This window comes from Micrasema longulum, unplaced genomic scaffold (genome assembly GCF_059751315.1).
Source record: "Micrasema longulum isolate JH-2025_06_02 unplaced genomic scaffold, ASM5975131v1 h1tg000393l, whole genome shotgun sequence".
NCBI lineage: Eukaryota > Metazoa > Arthropoda > Insecta > Trichoptera > Brachycentridae > Micrasema > Micrasema longulum.
The window spans coordinates 27,001-41,956 of NW_028277594.1; the positions used below are offsets into that span (position 1 = coordinate 27,001).

General features: G+C 32.2%; 2 long non-coding RNA genes across 2 annotated transcripts; both read right to left on the minus strand.

Moving 5' to 3' along the window:
- Positions 1–1,152: 1,152 nt before the first annotated feature.
- On the minus strand, positions 1,153–11,336 carry LOC148281939 (uncharacterized). Its single transcript, XR_015822219.1, has 2 exons — positions 9,756–11,336; positions 1,153–1,267 (listed from the first exon to the last, which is right to left on the minus strand). It is a non-coding gene; the product is annotated as an uncharacterized LOC148281939 (long non-coding RNA).
- On the minus strand, positions 4,842–6,603 carry LOC148281940 (uncharacterized). The gene is made up of 2 exons (XR_015822220.1): positions 5,458–6,603; positions 4,842–5,076 (listed from the first exon to the last, which is right to left on the minus strand). It is a non-coding gene; the product is annotated as an uncharacterized LOC148281940 (long non-coding RNA).
- Positions 11,337–14,956: the final 3,620 nt, after the last annotated feature.

A 14,956-nucleotide genomic window follows, 5' to 3' on the forward strand; every position in this document is an offset into this window, starting at 1 on the left:
TATACAATTTTAAATACGAGTACATGAAAAGAAAAAAAACAATAATACATTCATACTAATTAAAATTTAATGTTGTTTTTACACGAGTTAAAAAAAAATCTTTTGAGTACCTTTAAATTTATTTATTCATACATTATTTTTAATAGTTTTTAGTTCATTGCGAAGATTATTATAATTTTTTACACCTTTGAATACAAAGCTATTTTGACCATGACTTGTATGTAATTTAGAAATTTTAATATTATGTTGGTATCTGAGTGACTTATTCATTTCAAATTCTTTTATTTTATCTTTTTTATACATTTGTATAATATCATTTATTTTATAAAGAGTGTCTACTGTATGAACCTTAAATATTTTATATAGACTTTCCGTATTGAATGTTGAGGGTTTCTTTAAAATGTCTTATTTGATAAAAATAGAATGCTAATTACATTTAATCGCCCCAATAAGACATGATACATGTCTTATTCCTAATAAACCGATCCGAAAATATAGTTTACAATACCAGCTAATCTTTTTTAGTATTTATGTATGTGGTTTTGTAATAGTTATCAATTTTTATCAATTATTAAACAATAATCGTTGCGTCACGGTCACGGATTACATTGTGCGCCTGTTTATTATTATTTAGGTGTTATTTTTAGAAGTAATGTTTTTATTTGTGTTTTTGCGGGTTTTACACGCATATTCTTTTACACCTAATTACGTATATTTTGTTACTTATTATTTTATCGCTTTCTGATGAACTTTGATACAGTGATAAAATACTTGCTGCCCACGTGCTGAGTGTCAGTAACGATGAGTAAAAAAACTTTTTTATTTATTGATTGAAACCAACACAACACAGCAGTGGCGAATGGTGATTTTATTTACAGGTAAGCTTTAAAAAAATATATATTTGTACCTGCATAGGTACATAATATAATGTAAGTAATATATATTTTTTTATTTATTTTTATTTATTTACTTAAGTTAGTTAATATTACATTGTATATTAACTAATATATTTACAATTATAACAAATACTTATTAAATATTTCTTACATAACTACATTATTACAATGAACATAACTTTTTTTTTTAAATCCGTAAGTTTTCTTTCATTCTTCATACTTTCAGGCATCTCATCATACAGTTTTAACCCTTTACACATTAAGCTATTTTGTGATTTTGTTTTTTTCTTAAGTGGTAGTCTTATCCTATTTCTATTTCTTGTCCTATATTTATGTACATTTCTATTTAATATAATTTCACTTATAAAATACTTTGGCATAAGATTATTAAACACTTTATATATAAATACAAATACATTATACAATAGTCTTTTCTTTATTCCTATCCAGTTCAATTGTTTTCTCATTTTTTCAACACTATTATATTTGCTTTTTTTCAGTATAATTCTCATTGCTCTATTTTGTAGTATTTCAAACTTGTTTATGTCTCCCTCGTTAGCTAAATATAATATAGTAGAGCAATAGTCCCAATGAGGGGCAATTATTGTTTTGTATATAAGTTCTATAAATTGATATTTTTCTGTGGTTCTGTGTGATACAACAACTCTCATCCATGAAATCAACTCAAACGACGTAACTTCGCGATACATTATATCGATATATTATCCATTACTTTAATATATAATTCATTAAAGAATAAATAAAAAAAACCACTACGAATTCAGTCGATATTAGGTATTCAATTGAAATGTCAACTGGCCGAATTGTTCTAGTAATTTATAGTGCTAAAAACGGCCGCGTGGAGTGCTGTATGTCCTGCAATATGACGCATGAAAGTAATTATGGTCTTATGTCAAAAGTACCATCTCAAAGAAAAATAGTCCTTAAGAAACCATGTTTGAAATACTGTTTTCCAAATCAAGAATCTTCAAATAATTTGTGTAATCTGCAAGTTTAATCAAGGGGTTAAGACATTCAAAATATAGTATACTAATTTGTATGAAAAAATAAGCTGGAATAATCGGCTAGTTTCTTAGCACACCTCAGGCGCTGGACGCGCTTCATTTAAATTTATATTTACATTAGGATAAAAATACAAACGGTGGAAATGATTTAAAATAAATGGTAATTATTTATTGGTTTTTCTGTAAATAAGGTTACAATAAAACATTATTATGGTTAGTCAAATATAATGGTAAGCTGCGCATAATCGCTTCTGTACACGGTTCGCCCCTGCAACACAGTCATACAAAATTGATCAATACAAAGAAACAATAAATAACTCGGGAAATGAAGAAATAGCGGAAAGAGTAGCAAGAGAAAGTAAATGTCAAATAATAATAAAATGTAGGAAAACCAATAATTACAAATTTTGTTCGTGTAATGTCTACTGGAATTAGTAACTGAACAAAACAAGATTTTCGGCCGAAACCGAATTTGGGCTTTTGTTCTAGTATTGGCCGAAATTAAAACACATTAAAACGCCCAAAATTAGGCATTTTTATCATTCAACCTTACGAGTTCATTAATATAAGTTTTAAATAAAATACACGATGATATGAAAGGCACAAATTTCATGTTTAAATTTGTTTATTACTATTTAATGTCGAATCGAACTAAAGGTCTAACCAGTGAACTATGATTCACTGGTTAGGCGGCCGAGTCACAAGCCATAAGATGCACCCGAGTACAGCCGAACGTAATCCGACACATCCCGACCGCAGGTTTCTGCCGAGTCGAAGTTTCGACCAATTTTTCGCTGAAACCGTAGCTTCAATCGATCTGTAATTGCATTTTTTTTCAAATGTTTTTTAAAAATACTATTTGATTTTACCGAAGAGATCTAGCATAGGTACTGAAATTCTATCATATCTACGAAATTTATGAGATCTTGGCGGAGTACAATAATATTTACCCGCATAACTAAGGCCTCGCTGTTATTGTTTGCTGATAGTAGATAATAATTATACTACTTACCAACAATGTTTGATTATGTCCAAATGCTTGCAGACTGGCTGGATTTCCTCCCTAGGGAGTTGTTCATATTTAAATTTATTTCAACAGAGAGGGAAAAAGTTTTCGAGAAGAAATTTGGAAGTCTAGGCATTTACAGGGCTTATGACCTGTCATTGGCTGGTTTAAGTGGCCAATGACAGGTCATAAGCCCTGTAAATGCCTAGACTTCCAAATTTCTTCTCGAAAACTTTTTCCCTCTCTGTTGAAATAAATTTAAATACTATTTACCATTTAAAATTTGGTACGTGCAATGTCTCGCGTGTGATGGTCGATCGCCCACGCGACAGGAAGCCAGAAGCGTGTATTGTAATGTATGTATGTATGTGTATGCATCCAAGGGCCCGGCCCTTGCTTACACATAGTACCAAATGAAACAGGTTTTAGAAATGATTTCTTCTTTCGGATACGAAAACATATAGTCATCTCATGGGCAAGTTGTCTTTACCATGTATGTCTAGGAGTGGACGAAGTGAGCAGAAGTTTCTCGTCCCGGAGGAGGAATTTTTAGAGAGAAGACAGCATGATTTGAGGGGAAAGTTGCGCAACTCCGCTGACCCGCTATTGTGTTGAGGCGTGACGTGGTGCTGGAACCTGGTGGAGGAGCTTGCGTTCGGAGCTTGCGGTCTGGGTGGACGCTGGCACATTTCGGTTGTAGTTGGTGTTGATAGCACTTCACCGGTTTACGTCAGTTAGTATTTAAACTACTATGATAATCTTGGAAAAAAATAAAGGTGTCGATCTATTACAAAATAGTTAAAATTTATTTTTATATCGAAAAGGAGTTTCGATCAGGAGTTTATATATTTAAAAAAATGGAATATTTGTAAATATAGATTTATATAAAATAGAATTTATAACTAAGTAATATTCTCATGGATGTTTATGTGTGTATATGTATGTTCATATGTATGTATGTGTATATATGTGTATATATGTATGTATGGATATGTATGTGTGCATGTACGGGTATATGGATATGGATGAGGATGTGATATAGATATTGACTTAGATATAGATTAAGATATAGATATGGATATGTTAATAAATAATGTTTTTAATAAAATGCTTTGTGCCTATTAAATGTGTACACACTTCTGTTTTAAATTTTGGTACTCCGGTTCTGTATTTATTTATTTTTTATCTTAAAATTGCGTTATCATTCACTTATTTTTTGCTTTTTTTTACATCTTTCTAAATATTTTTTTGAAAGCATAAATTACATGTACTTTTTTCGCTCCTTATATTTAAGTTAGAAGTAAATATTACTGTACAGCTATGTAGGACTATCATATTATAAATTGTAAAGGATCTTTACCGACAAGCCATATTCATTGGCTTGGTGAGTCCTGTAAAAAAATAAATTAATTAAAAAATGTTTTAAAAATAACTTAAATATAAAATAATAAATAAATAAATAAAATTTAAAAAAAGGGACGAATTTTATACCAGAAATATTTTGAATAATTAAGTCTGGTTCGCTTACAGTTTAATGTAATCCGGCTCGAAGGACAATGTTGAGGAGTGGCCGTGGTGTAAACGGATATCACGTCCCGGAGGAAAATTTAGAGTGGACTGTAAAAGGTTGCTGGAGTAAAAGGTTGCGCAACTTCACCAACCCGCTGTTGCGGAGAAGCTGGACTCGCGACCCTGGCGCAGCTTGCGTTTGGAGCTAGCGGTTTGGCTGGACGACGAGAGCGGCATATGTGAGTTGGCCCGAACAATATCTATTTATGCTCGTGTACATACGTTAATTCTCTGTTCTTTTTTATTTTATTTTATATAAGTTTAATGTTGTGCACACAGTGCTATATCAGTATAATTAACAGTGTTTTTACAAAAAACATAAACGTAACACAGCACCAATTACGTAGGTACACAACACAATATATAATACAATTTCTGACAGGACAACAAATTGTGACAAGAATGCGTTTAACGCGTGATTCCACTTGTGTGAAATATGGTGTTTGTTTTATATATTTTCAAAAATAGGCTAAATATTATTAATTTTTAATTGAGGCTAATGTTTAGATTTATTTCAACAGAGAGGGAAAAAGTTTTCGAGAAGAAATTTGGAAGTCTAGGCATTTACAGGGCTTATGACCTGTCATTGGCTGGTTTAAGTGGCCACTTTACACACTGTGTAACATTCACCATTCTGCCCATGTTTGAACATCCACATTTCCTCAACTCTTCCATCTGTTGACTTTTGTGAAGTGAAAGAGCTGAAACCTTTATCACGTGGGTGAGATTCATCCGGCTGAACCAAATCACCTACTAGGCAACGCCTGGAAACAATTTTCCAATTTTTATACTTCTTCTTTTACCAGGTAGTAATTCAACAATGTTTGATTATGTCCAAATGCTTGCAGACTGGCTGGATTTCCTCCCTAGGGAGTTGTTCATATTTAGATTTATTTCAACAGAGAGGGAAAAAGTTTTCGAGAAGAAATTTGGAAGTCTAGGCATTTACAGGGCTTATGACCTGTCATTGGCTGGTTTAAGTGGCCACCTCTCTGTTGAAATAAATCTAAATATGAACAACTCCCTAGGGAGGAAATCCAGCCAGTCTGCAAGCATTTGGACATAATCAAACATTGAGGCTAATGTTATTAATCGAGGCTAAATATAGTTATAAAAGGCCAAATAAATTAATGATGTGGGCAAACAACATCCTTATTGAATATAAAATGCCATATTGTCAATGCTGAAGGTCCCGAGTTCGATTCATAACGCTAATATTCAAATCGGACACTCGACAGCATCTTTGCTAAAAACATACTGTAAAAATTAAATATTTACTACCAAAATATTTTTCTTTAAAAACTACAAAAAACGTTATTCCATAAAAAATCACTTGAACGAAAACGTTTTAAATATTTTATTGTTCTCAATAAGAAAAATACCATTAAATTTGTGTAATTTAAAATGGTTTTATTCCTTTTTAAAAAACTTTTTTATTTATTTAACAACTTTCTTGTTCAATTTAATATATGTTTTAATGAGTACCAATCCAATGTACCAAAGTGTTTAGTCTGAATTTCAAGAGGCGCAATCTGCCGCTCAAAAATTTTGGTCATATTAAAATTTTCAGTATATTTTTTTATCAGAAATACCTTTGAAAATTATTGTTTTTATCTCATTTTTATCAACTTTATTTTAAATGGCACGATTTTGAAAGAACGGTGTTTTAAAATGACAAAATTGTATGACTTTTTGATCAATTAAGGCTGTAGCAGGCTACAGACGGGTGGCTATAACAATATAACAAGGGTGAGAAATAATATTACTGTCTTATTTTATATTATTCCCTCCCTCCCTCCCTTAAATACAACATTTGGACAAAGGTGCGGGAATCATTTTTCTGTCAAATCGTTTAATACGCTTCCCCATAAAATTCATTTAACTCGTAACAAAAAAAAAACGAAAGATAAATCAAAATCTGGCTGAAGAAAATTAGGACAGAAGAACTATGAAAAAATATTTGAGGGTCCTGTGAAATACGTAAGAAAATTTTTGAACACTGTACACTCCTCCTTAGAATGGGTTTTCCTTGTTAGGAAGACTCTTAAAGTAATTTAGAATAAAACGTATTTCGTGTAGTGCAATATTAATTAAAAAGAAAAATAAATATGTAGTAAGGTAACACTGTAGTGTTTAAGTCCATTGTACAGTATTTTGACTGTCCCGCGCTTGTCTTTGCTTTTTTGATGCGGTAGTGTTGTTGTTGTCTAATATGACATAATATAATATATTTGTCATGATATTTGTTGATTGTCCTCGATGAAATTATCCGCATATGTAATCTAAAAGCTTTGCTAAATTAAGCCAAATGGATTGAACCTTCATCGCTTCGTCTCTCCTTGTCTCCTGGCACGTAAACAAACAGTAAACACCGTGTTTATGTTAACCACGTTACTGGGTCTTGTCCTCAGGTCAGACAGATCTGTCGCAAGAGCCGACGTGTGACGTCACCGCCGCCGGCATAACCTACATTCTGAAAGATACACGTCGTGCGGACGCGCGCAGCTCCAATATTGTGGGATCACTATTATCCGCGAGCATATCGCACCTTTAGGACGAAAACGACTCAACTAAAAAAATCTACTTTTTTAGAAATCGCAAAAGAAGAATGTAAATGTTGATACCTTCGTATTCTTACAGCTATTGTTTCGTATTTTTTGAAGTAAGCACCAAATTTTGAGTTAAAATTTATACCGAAGGCTTTCAGCTATGAATCTATGAAAAATAAGCGTACAAATAAATTATTGTAAGTTTACACAAGAAATTTATGTAATGAGTCATTATTAGATTGAAAAAAAACAAATACAAGCACTTTGATAAATAGGATAGTGACAATTTTTATTAGGTCAGATCAGGTGTTTTCAAACACATGTTTTTATTTATTCACATAATGACATAAACGTAAATAAGTTACTAAGATTATCGGTTAGTCGAAACGAAACAATCACAAAGCTAAATTGGTCGTTTTAATATTTTTTAAAATAAAGCAAATATGCCATTTGTATCGGAATAAAATTGACTCAACCGGCTTACGGTCATTATATGTTTGTCTGCGTTGCGTCGCTTCCGTACTGACACGGAATCTAAATTCTCTGAGTAATAAAGAGACCGATGTAACGGTTTTGTGCTATTCCCACCCGAATGTTGCGTTTTTTTTATATGCAGAAAGATGGATTGTGTTCTTTTTTTGAGTTAAGTCGTTTTCGTCCTAGAGGTGCGATATAATCTTCTGTGTATCTTGTTTCGACATTGTTCTTGCTCTACAAGCAATTTATGGGGCGATTGATACCGAAATTAGTATGACCGTGCTAGTAAAAAGCTGTTTTATGATGCAATGTAAAATTCTGTCATTTTTCTTCTTAACGCTGTCTAAAAAATTAACGTGTGAGACACTTGTGGCCTGTTGTGGTACAAAAAAGACGTAAATTGTTTATTAGAAAGTTTAGCCCTACGGGAACTTTGGAGAGAAAAAAAAATTCTTTTGTGCGGTAAATATTAGAGCATTTAATTGTATGGCGAAGTTAAAAAAAGTATGAAGAAAATAATAAAAATGATTTTAATAAATTTGAACTGCTTTCCATGACGTCACTAGTTCTTCTGAATCAACTAATGATAAGAGAGTTGTGACGAATATCCGGTTCACGGTAAGATAACCGACCAATCAGTAGAACTCATTGAGAAGAAGGGGAACAGAATTTGAGACGTCACACGCAAAGTTATTTCAAAAATACAAAACATTAAAAATCATAGCGCTGATAATATGATACATATTTTTTTTAAATTATTGTTTTGGCTTAGTTTAATAAAACATTGACAAATAAAAAAAAACACCGAACTTCCTTATTTAACAGGTCAAGTAATTATTTATAAATAAAACATATATATATACAATATTCTTATTAGAGCACACAAATATATTTTTATGCGTGATTTATTTCAAGATTGAAAATCAAATTTTAAAATGTAATAATAATTAAAATTTATAAAAAATAAATTAATAATTAAATTAATATGCAAAATAAACGGGTAGTGTCGCGGACTCCGTATCAGGGGTCCAAGATTCGAACCTCGCTTTTTCTAACAGGGTTATTGACGACTCAAATAAAATTGCCCCAAAATTAAAATATTTGGGTATATCGTAAGATTAGTAAAATAATTTATATAAATTAACAGGTTTGATTTTATTTAATAAGTATAATAATTTGCTTAAATTAATAGGTTTAAAACATTACATGGATTATTACGTTTAATATTAAATGAATAAGTAATTCAACTTAAATAAATTAAATAATTGGTAAAATATTTTTTTTATAAATAAATAGTTAAAATAATTCATATGCATAATCATTTACTTGAACTTACAGGTAAAATAATCAAAATATTAAAAAATTCTTGTTGGATGTTTATTGCAATTAAAATAATAATTTATATAAATAACATATCATATATTGTGTTGTGTACGTAATTGGTGCTGTGTTAGGTTTAGTTTTTGTTTGTAATATTGTCTAGATTTATATTAACATAGCACTGTGTGCACAACATTAAATTTAAACAAATAAACAAATAAACAAATAAACATCAACTAGTGATCAATTGATTATTGACATAAATTAAGTATAAGTTAAATTATGATTAAGTAAAATCATATCAGGTTTCTTTTGTACAATAAATAATATTAATTCTATGGTTAATAAAATGTGACAACATATCACCGGTGAAACTGCAATTCCGCGTAGCCCGTTTTTTTGCGGATTTAATTATTGCTATTTTTACTCTAAATAATTATAGTTTTGCTGATACTCCAGCGGTATTTTTGATCGATTAGTATCGTATGTATGATATTAACATATCGCTTTTGAGGCAGGGGCGAACCGTGTATAGAAGCGATTATGCGCAGATTACCATTATATTTGACTAACCAAAATAATGTTTTACTGTAATTTTATTTGCAGAAAACAAATAAATAATTAATATTTATTTCAAATCATTTCTACCGTTCGTATCTTCATCCTAATATAAATATTAATATTAATGAAGCTCGCCCAGCGCCTGCGGTGAACCAAGAAACTAGCCGATTATTCCAGCCTTTTTGTTCATACAAATAAGTTTACTATATTTTGAATGTCTTAACCCCAGTGCGGGTTTTGTCTCGTAGATTAAACTTGCAGATTACACAAATTATTTGAAGATTCTTAATTAACTTGATGAACAGTATTTCAAACATTATTTCTTAAGGGCTATTTTTCTTTCAGATGGTACTTTTGACATAAGACCATAATTACTTTTATGATATTTTTTTATAGCTTACCTGTACATAAAACCACCAGTCGCCACTGTTTTTAGGTTACCTTGTCAAAAAATTCAATTGATAGTTACGCGGTATTGCAGTATCACTGACGATATGTTGTGTATAACCGGTAATGGATACATAATGATTATTGTCGAATGTCTAATTCAAGTGAATCGTCACATAAAGTCAGGTGGCTTCTCAATCGATTAGCCGTTCCACGCCTCCAGTGACTCAGCCACAAACCCACATGGCAGATGGCGATTTCGGCTACTCAAAACCGTTACAACCCGCTCTTTTACTCCAAATAATCCGCATCAGTGCTCTGTATACTGTATACTGTATACTGTCTGGTGTCTAACTGTCTACGCATACTAAAAGATTCACCCCCTTTACGCAGTGCCAAACCTATCTCAGGCTCTAGTCTAGACGAAGCTGCGCGCGAAATTTTCCACCTCGCAAAGCTGAAGTAGAGCGAACAGAATTTAAAGGAAAGTTGTAAAAAGGCGCAACCCTAGCTTGAAATTCTGAAATAAATCAATATTTTCTTTGACCGGAAGTCCCCAATTTTCAAGCTCGCAGGCACTTACTGGAAATTTCGAGGGATTTTCGGGCTGTGCGGAAAATGTGTAATTGTCGCGGGTTGTGCTTTTTATGCGGCGTTTATTTAAGCGTCTCTTTTACTGTTGGTGTTTTGTCGTGGACGGATCGACATTCCTTTAAAGGGAAAGTATTATGTCGGCGTGGCGTACACGTGGCCTGCGTTTACTTGTGCGAATCATTTGGTACCTATTATTTGTGAATTATCGAGGAAGTAATTATTTTATCTTAGTAACAGGTAGTAATAATTGTTTTCGTGTCAAACGACGTTATTTTAGTGTAGATTTTATTCATTCATTTAAGTAGGCCATGAAAATCGATGAGCTTCTCAAAATATAGTACTTAAAATATAGCTTGATTAGAATGACAGTTGTCAGCAAAAGTGAGGACATAACTTTGTAGTAACGTCTAAGGAGTGATTTATATTGACACCCAAAAAATCATTCGTATCTGGCATGTTAATTTATTTTTTTAGTACAATGCTTGCATATAAATCAACATAATTACATAAAATCAGCTTTAAAACTAAAATAAATCTAATTATTACCGACATTCTCACAAGGTTACGTCATTTTGCAAAAATGTTAGAGGTGAGACAAATTGATCAACGTAAATCGATCGAATAAAAAATAATTGATCTGTTGTTATTCATGAAAAAATGTATTTAATGTCTTATTTTTTAGTAAATAATTGTCTGAAACACACTATACTAGGCTTGTTTTTGCGTTTTTATATCAATTTTCGGAAACAGAGTCTCTGTGAGAAACAGAACCAGAGAGACTGTTTGCATGAAAAACTGATAAAATCGATTTGATCGGTACATGAACAGTGATCAATAAATTCCCATCACTAGTGACATCAGTTTGACAGAACTAAGATCGCATTATTTTAAGAACTTAAATAATATTTGCTAGAATTTTTGTCGCCTTTATTTTGAAAAAAAAATAAAAAAATTAAAGGAATAACCCGCTAAGCGTCTATTTTGAGGCTCGTCAGCAGGTGGGATAGAGGGGATATGGAAGGAGGTAATGAAAAAATACACCACAACACCCAGACCGATTAAGAAAAATATCTTTCTTAGATTTTTTTCTTGCAACTGGCGGGAATCGAACCCGCGACGCCAGTTTCACAGATAGCCGTCTAACCAACTGCGCCACAGCGCCTGTCAATAGAAAAGTATTGTACAATACTTTTCTCGGTTTTAAGTCCTGATTGCGTTTTAAAATAAATATTTATGTCAATGGTGAATTCTAATAGGTTAAAACGAAAAAATAAAACATTCGAATACGTTGATAAGTATTTTTTGTACTTTCTTCGAAGCTTCAGCTGTATGGAAATTGAAATACGGAGTACTACTACCCCGCACCTCCCCTACGGTCTAATGATATGAGTCAAGGTCACCTAAAAAGGATACGATTTAGGTCATTATATTTAGTTTTTTCCTTGCGACTGCGTCTTGGTCAGACATCAACCGTCAAGCTGACAAATCCCCTGAGCAGCGGCCAATCGTTTTGTTGTCCTCAGAATCCAGACATCAACCGTAAAGCTGACAAAACCCCTGAGCAGCGGCCAATCGTTTTGTTGTCCTCAGAATCGCAAGAAACTTCCAAATATCGGGTTAGTTATTACGACGCAGTTTCATCAAATGAAAGGCAGAATAAATTTTTATTTCGCACGTGATAAAATGTTCTTATGCCTAGAAGCTTCAATAATTATCAGATCGTCCGAGCGAATATAAACCTATCGCATTGTAGTTTTATAGACAGACTTAACTACTCATATAATCGTCTACGGGTCCGCTCCCTTGGTGAAGCATTATGTCTCCATACTTTTATTTATTTATTTGACACTTTATATACATATACAATTTTTTTTTTTTATATATTTTTTTTTTATTTAATTTTACAATACGCCCAAGGGGCATTTACAAAAAATATACAGGTAAGTACAAACATAGTGCGTAAAAATTTAAAAGATAAACAATGCTTTTTTGTATACATTTAGATACAATAAGAAGCATAATGCCATGCAAAATAAAAAGTGAAACTTTACATAGTAAAAAAGAAAAAAAAAATGGATATAATAAAAGTAATTGAATTAAAAAGCAAATTGTAAATAACTTGTAAAGAATTCAAACGAAAAAATAAATACATTTTTATATACTTATAAGTATAAAAAAATGGTATCAACAAATTATTGTTAAAAACAAATAATGAAAATTAGTTAACAGTAAGTATATATGTGAAAATAATATAATATACGGTACACAAAAATATTTGATACATTAATATCAGAAAGAGATAAGATAATAATAATACACATCAAAAACAGAGAAAGAATTGTATGAAAAAGAAAGTTTAATTACGACATTAATAATTTGTTTCAAACAGTGCATTTGAGAACGTTTTAAAATTGATAATCGTCGTATTAAAAATGTCTATTTCACAAGTAAATTTGTTGATATAAATATATATAAGGACGGGCATATTGCCTTAAGGCAATTTCTTCCTACCTACCCAAACCGTTCAGTTTGAGAAAATTGTAAATACATGGACATATTGAATTTTACAATTTTATACAAAAATTAAAAGCAAAGATTAAAAAAAATATATATATATAAAAAAAAAATTAACACTATACTATGGAGAGTGGAGAGGGATGGGAAGGAAAGAAGAAGGATAAAGGAACAATTTAAATATTTAGATAGTGACATTTCAATCTTGACTTAAATGTAAATAAAGAAGGGGCGTCTCTACTTTTCTGTCAGCGTCCTACTTTTGTGCGTTCTCCTAAGTAAGGTCTTGGTTTGTTTTCACTGGAAAGTATTTCATAGACCTTTATTACTTTAAAAGTGTAAAGAAAACGTGATATTTCCCTATTGCGTCCATTTGTATTGGGGTTCGGTCGCAAATGCAACGACAAATCAGCGAACCAGGAAAACCCGCAAAATTCTAGCGTCTACCTGCTATCTGGCGAGTGGCGCGATCAGTATTTTATTTGCTTATTTATAAATAAAAATAATAATAAAACGTGAAAAGACCCTATTGCTTGTCAAGTTCACTAAAACGTTCTAGATTGATGGGGATCTCGAAGCATCCTCGTCTTGCATATCTGATGCTCCCGAAGGTTGCCGGCTGATTATAGTACATAACGCGCGGCGTATTAATAGTGCCCGCGTCACAGCAGTCCGGCTGGGCCCCCGGCCGGAGGCTCGGCCCCGCAGAAGCCCGTGCGCAGCCAGACGCACGCCCACGCTGACGCCACTGGCTGGCTACATACGCACAGCGCTCGCATCGCCGCTGCAGACAGTACAGACCCGTCCCGCGGGCCGCGGGTCAGTGATGGTTAGCATTAGCATATCCAAATTATTTATTTACAGTATCAATAGCACCTGCTATTTTAACGTTTTTATGTAGGTACACAAATGCAAAATTACTAGCGAATGAGTAGATTTATTTATTTGTTCATAGATTTTATCATATTAACATTTTTTGTTAAATACTTCTATATACTTTCTCATCATCGATCCCTTTCCGCATCTAATGGTGCATATGGCACTGTATTTGTACACAAATCGCAGTGTATCTTGATATTTTTTTATTTTTTTAAGGCGTTACCAGTCTTACGCTTCAGATATCAGTCCAGGTACTATGAAATATTCTAGTGTTAAAACACCTTCTCAAATAAATGTTTCATGTCAACCCTGTCGGGAATCGAACCCGAGACCTCTTGCATGGTATGCAAACGCGCTAACCACTACACCACGAGGACGACATATACTTTCTACAATAATAACAATAAATAGAACTGCATTACGCTCGTCTAGCTCAAAATATTCTACTCTCTGAGATCTATCATATGTTATGCAAGGTTATTTTTTTATAAGGTTTTCTAGCCAATTAGTAATTTGATGTAACTACAGAAAAGTTCTGATTTAAATGCCATAAAATATTTTAATGGCTCAGTGCGAGCTTTTTTGAGAAGCATCGTTTTGCCCTAAGACGGGCAATTAGTATGTAGCCTATCGTAAAATTGGTCAAATGATATCACTAAACAGGGGTGTACGTTTCCTGGCTGATGAAGAATACAGATTCTTGCCAAAAAAAAAAAAACAGATTTTGTGTGAAATAAAACCCTTATCCTTGACGAGTGTTTTTGACTCGATGCCTACTTTCAGGTAAAAATCATTAATAAAAAAATCGGATGGAAACAGTCCGCCTCGTAGTGTACTGGTTGGCGCATTCGACTATTGTTTCATTTATTTTATTTTAATCGGACGTAGTCGTCATTTATGTTTACTATCAAAACATTTTTTAAAAATATATAAGAAGTGCAGTGTTTTATTTTATTTATTTGTTAAAAGAATATTAAATTAAGCCAAAAAAAATTGTACAATTTTTATGTATCGTATTATCAGCGCTGCGATTTTTTTAAGTTTTGTATTTTTGAAATAACTCCGAGTGTAACGTCAGAGGTTCTTTTCCGGTTATTCTCGATCAGTTTTTTCCGTTGGTCTATGTATGAAAAAATAACAAAAATAATTTTAATAAAAACGAACTACTTTAAACTACGT